Raw genomic sequence first — 5,622 nt, forward strand, 5'->3', positions numbered from 1 at the left:
TATAACTTGATCTAATAACTCCATGTTAATTGTCAAAAGTAGATCATATGGCCATCTTAAAATATGGGGTTTTTACCAAAAGTGTTTAGTTTTATATTTTGGGGAAGGTGATTCCTTCCATTCTGCTAATTTGTTTGCTTTTTACTTTGTTGAGGACTTAGCACAAATCATCCTCTTACTGTACTTTTGCAAGTACAAGAGGAGTTGTCAGTAGAGGAATTTTGTTTTGTTTTGCTCTTATTCTTTTAAAGACAATGGAGAGAAATAAGAAATAGTAGTATAGGGTGGAAAGGTACACAATTGAGTGATTTCCCATTCTTTGTTTTTCTGACCTCTTATCACAAATACTGGTCACAAAAGCTAAGTATAATTTGATTACCTTTTTAAAAATAAATACGGAAAATAAACATATTAATGAAAAACAAAAAAGGGATGGGGATGTAAAATAGCTCAGTAATAAAGAGAACAGTAGCAAACTCTTACTGCTTTTTGGAAAGAGTAGTTTTAACAAAGTAAGCAAGAATCATTTTCTCTGGTTGAGTGTTGATTCCCCAGCGTGCTCTCAGTAAGTAATTAGAATGGCCCACTGAATGTCAGCATCAGCTTGTTTATTCTCATTATTTTATCATTTTAAAAACCCTCTAGGTGATGAGACATGCAGTATAGAACATAATTACCATTATTAGCATACTAATTGGACACAAAAATAGGCCAACTACAAGGTAGCCAACTGAATAATTTCACATTAATCAAACACCATAGTGAATAAGGCTATTGTTAAATTGACAGCTACCATAATTGGCAATATTTTACAGTGAAATACCAGAATTTCCTTGTAATATCCCTCCAGTGTCATATACTTTAGTGATTTCCCATGTTCCCATCTTCGAATGCGTGCAACTCGCGCAGGTTCAAGAAAATATTATGGTGAGAATACTGGTCTTTTAAAAACTACCCTAAGTGTTTAAAGAGAAGCTTGTTGGCCTTCACCAAGAGCTGTGAGTGATAAAAAAAACAATAAAGCTACTGATTTAGTCACTCGTTGCTGTATATCATGTTTTATATCTAAATACGTAGTCTTCTAAACTCAAAAGACTCTTGACCACCTTAACAGTACCTAGTGGATTGTCTACTTTATAAAAGTGCAAATATGGTACACAGCAAATATGATGCACCTACTTAATAAGGTAACATTCTTTATGTATTGATAGTTATGAACCCTAAGTGCTCCATTCCAGCCGTGTTTTTCCTTTTCTGCAGATATATAGAGATGATCTAGACTAAAATCCTTGCTCAGTAGAAGAGATTAATTATGAAAGTCCACAATGTGTATGAGATACCCTTCTTCTGGCTTCCTATGATAGCACTTTCATTAGATCATCTGCCTATTCAAACATTATTGTTGACCACCAGCGACACTCAGAATCTAGCTCTCAATTGAAAACCATTTAAATCTTTCTACAACATGACCCTAGCAGATATTTTATAGTGATTCCCCAAATAAACACTTGGTTCCAACCAATTGATCTCCTTATGACAGCCATACTTGCTAAAATTATCTTATATATACCAACTGCACATGTTTCCTCCTCCTAGATTACCTGTCTCCCTTTTCTACACTTCTGCAAACCCTCTTTAACTCAAAAGTTAACTCAAATCCATCCTCCATGAAGAATTCCCTGACTGCTCCAGTGAGGAATTAACTTTCCTGTGCTAAGCTTCTATTATGTTTACCACTTATTTCACACATATTCATTCACTCAGAAAACACTGAACATCCATAAATGTCAGCCACATTATTTGGCAACAAAAAGACAAAGATAGCTCTGACAATGTCCTTTCTTGAAGTTTCACAAGTATAGTCCTATCACTTTTCTATATTATAGGTTTTTGTGAGTAGGAACCCTATATTATATTCTTGTTATACTCTTTTTTTAGTGAGTGCATAGTAGGTACTCCAGAAAAATTTAATGGAATAAAATTGTCTATTACCTTTTATTTTTCTATAAGTCTTATTGAAGCTACCCACCATTTCCATTTATATTCTCCTTGTAATTACTTCAACTTCACTAATTTTCTTTTCTCCCCTATCTTTCCATTTTTAGTTGCACTTTTCGCTGATTCTTCTTTAGCATGGACATCTGTTCCTATATTAGCTTGTAGACCTGGATCTGTCACAAAACATTATTTTGTGACTTCATTTCTCTGTGCCTTAGTTTTACCATCTATAAAGTAAAGGGCATGCTAGGTTAATAGTCCATATATCTAACTGCAATTCAGAATCATGTGGATAGCATTGTAAATATACAACTAGGCATTGGATTATATCAGTGTTTTCCAATTCTGGTTACACATTAGAATGCTATGGGAAGCTTTTAAAAACTGCTGTTGACTGTCCCCCAGACCAAATTATTCCATTTCCAAATTATTCCATTTTCTAAAAGGCTAGCCCATGTGAATTTAAAGTGCAGCCAGAGTAGAGAACAACTGAACTTCCTGACTCTGATTTTCTATAACCTTGTAGTTTAAAAAACATTAAAGTAATTGAGAAAACTTTAGTAAGTCCATGACAACAAGTTTTAAGAGGGCAACAACATTAACGTGTAGAGAAAGAAATTTTAAAAGTATGTTTTACGAGTTAGCGAAAATCTAATCTATGATAATTTCGAAAGAAAGGAAATTCAACATTACCTCTACGTCTTATTAGCTTGAATGAGAATATCTATTTTCCATGTTAACACATGTTCTGCTTCAGTTAGATGATTAAATAGAGAATGGACATTGAATTGTGACAGAGAAATAGGATTTGTGAATAGTCACAAATCCCATTTCTGATAGAAAGCACTGGACCTTTGCAATATTTCATTCTTGGGAATTAGTTTTTGTAATCTATTTGCGTTATATTATCAGAGTGTCCTTGAAGGTGTTTTTGCTTTGAACATAGCTCTTCAGCTAGAGTAGACCTAACTTGTAAGCCCTATGGGAGAGATCTATGAAATAAAGCCCAGAGCTATCTATGGGACATGTATCGGTTATATTGGCTCATATTCTGTAACAGAGATCCAGAATCAAAATAACAGTTGCTTAAAAGAGATAAAAATTTCGTTTCATCTCATGTAAAGTCTGGATTGGTTATCCAGGGTTGACATAACAACTCCACACCTATCGGGTACATATGTTAAAGATCTAGTATCAAGAATATATAAAGAACAGAAATAATACAGCTCAATTAAAAATGGGTGAAAACTTGACTAGACATTTTTGCAAAGAAGATATATATGTGACTAACAAACACATGAAAAGATGCTCAACATCATCAGTCATTAGGGAAATTCAAATCAAAACCACAAGGAACTCTCACTAGGATAGCTATAAAAGAGAAAAACAACAAGTATTGGAAATAATGTGGGAAAGAACACTCATGTATTGCTGGTGGGAATGCAAAATGGTTTACTCATTGTGGAAAATAGTTTGGTAGTTCCTTTAAAACTTGAACATAGAACTACCACATGACCCAATAATTCTGCTCCTGGGTATATGCTAAAAGAATTTAATGTAAGTATTCGAACAAATGCATATAAATGCATGTTCATATCAGCACTATTCACAATACACAAAACATGGAAATGTCCTAAATGCCCATGAACAGAATAATGAAAAACAAATACTGTTATATACATATAATGGAATATTATTTAGCCACATAAATAAGTACTGATACCAGGTACAGCACAGCTTAACCTTCAAAACAATATGGTAAATGTTAGAGGCCAGTAATAAAATATCACATATTGTATCATTTTATTTATATGAAACATCTAGAATTGAGAAATTCATTAGAGACAGAACACAAATGGTGCTTGCCAGGTGCTGGGGACAGGGGAGAATGGGATGGGGAGGAACTGCTTAATGGGTAAGGGTTTTTTTGTTTGTTTGTTTGGAGTGATAAAAATGTTTTGGAAATAGATAGAAGTGATGATTCTATAGCATTGTGAATGCATCAGATGCCATGGAGTTGTTTTGTAAAATGGTTAATTTTGTGTTACATGAATCTCACCTCAATAAATTATAGATAATTATAAGTAAATTATTTAAAAAATGTTTTAGCGTTTACAGAAGGAAATCTTCCACTGTTATTCATAGTAATGATTCCATTGAATTAGAAAAGGAAACTTCAACTTGAATATTTCAGACTTCCCATGTCACTGAGTAGGCAAGCAGCCAAAAAAGAATGTTATGATGTTGGCTAATATGATTGATCCTGACTGTCAAGAGGTAATAGAATTAACATGACTCAATGGATGCAGAAAGAAATGTGGTTGGAACCCAAGTGATGTGCTGTACTTTCTCATAAAACCATATCGAGTAGTAAAAGTTAATGTAAGATTACTCTAACAATTTATGTCTGGGTTAAGAAACCATAGTCAATAATAAAAAAAAAAAAGGAGGGATGAATTATAATTCATTTTAGTGGTGGAGGCAGCAACATTCAGTGTTTAGCAGCAGTGGCAATCACATCTTAAACAGGCTTCTCAAACGGTGTTGCCTAATGGATAGTTTCTGCCACCTGGCTTCTTTTGAAACTTACTTATTTTTCTAAGACTGACTTTACAGTCTTCAAATCCTTTTCTGTTTATGATGATCAAAGTAACTTTCTGTGTTTTGCCACTAAAAACTCTGATTAGTAAAGAGTGCCTGCACTCCCCCAACTCAACTTGCCATGAAACTCTGGATTTTGGTGTTTAGCTTCCATCATTGAATTTACTGTAGTCACTTGCTCTTAGATCTGTCACCTACTTTGCTCCTTACTGTTACTCCATGAATTAATATAAACGTGTTTGCAGACAGGATTTGTCTTAGGAGTTTTGCAGAGCTTTGCCCTGAAGGAACATGTGAATGTATTGGTTTGCATTTCAAATGCTGTTACACTTGGAAAGGCGTCTCTGAAAGACAGTAGCGGCTGTATCCCACAAGACACAGCGTTTCTCAGACCTAAAGGTTTGGATTTGCTTTGTAAAGCAAAGTGAATCTGTTAAAAACTACAGGATGAGAGCTGACAATGGAGTACCCTCCGGAACAGATAGCTTCCTGAATGGCTAAAAACAAGCTCTTGTTTAAACACTCTAGACTGCCTGTTTCCATTCACAATAACCTAATAAATACGGAGCCAATATATCTCTGTTTAACCCCTCTGTTAAGTGATAAACTTACCTTAGAACTTAGAAGTTAATCTTTGAAAGATTTTGTAACCATTTGTTCACGTAGATAGAATTGGTTAAAGGATCTGTAGAAGCCTTTTGAAAATCTGTTAACCTGAGAGGAAATACCTGTTGTTATGTAAATCTGTTACCCCTGGCAATTATTCACTATTCCCTATAAGTTACCATGTAAGACCTCATTCGGGGCTTTTTGAGACCCACAGAGAAGGTTTAGGCCCCCTGAGATCCCACTTTGCCTATAATCTTCATAAACATAAAACTATATCTTTGTCTCTGTGTATTCTTTTATTTCTTTTATTTTCCATTTTTCTCTATTATTTTCTTATCCCTTGCAACTCTACCAAAGGGACCCGGTTTTTTGCTGGGAGCTTAGCTACCTCTCCACACTTACATCCTTGATTTC

Source organism: Propithecus coquereli, unplaced genomic scaffold (assembly GCF_000956105.1).
Source record: "Propithecus coquereli isolate 6110/MARCELLA unplaced genomic scaffold, Pcoq_1.0 Scaffold182, whole genome shotgun sequence".
In the NCBI taxonomy this organism is placed as follows: domain Eukaryota; kingdom Metazoa; phylum Chordata; class Mammalia; order Primates; family Indriidae; genus Propithecus; species Propithecus coquereli.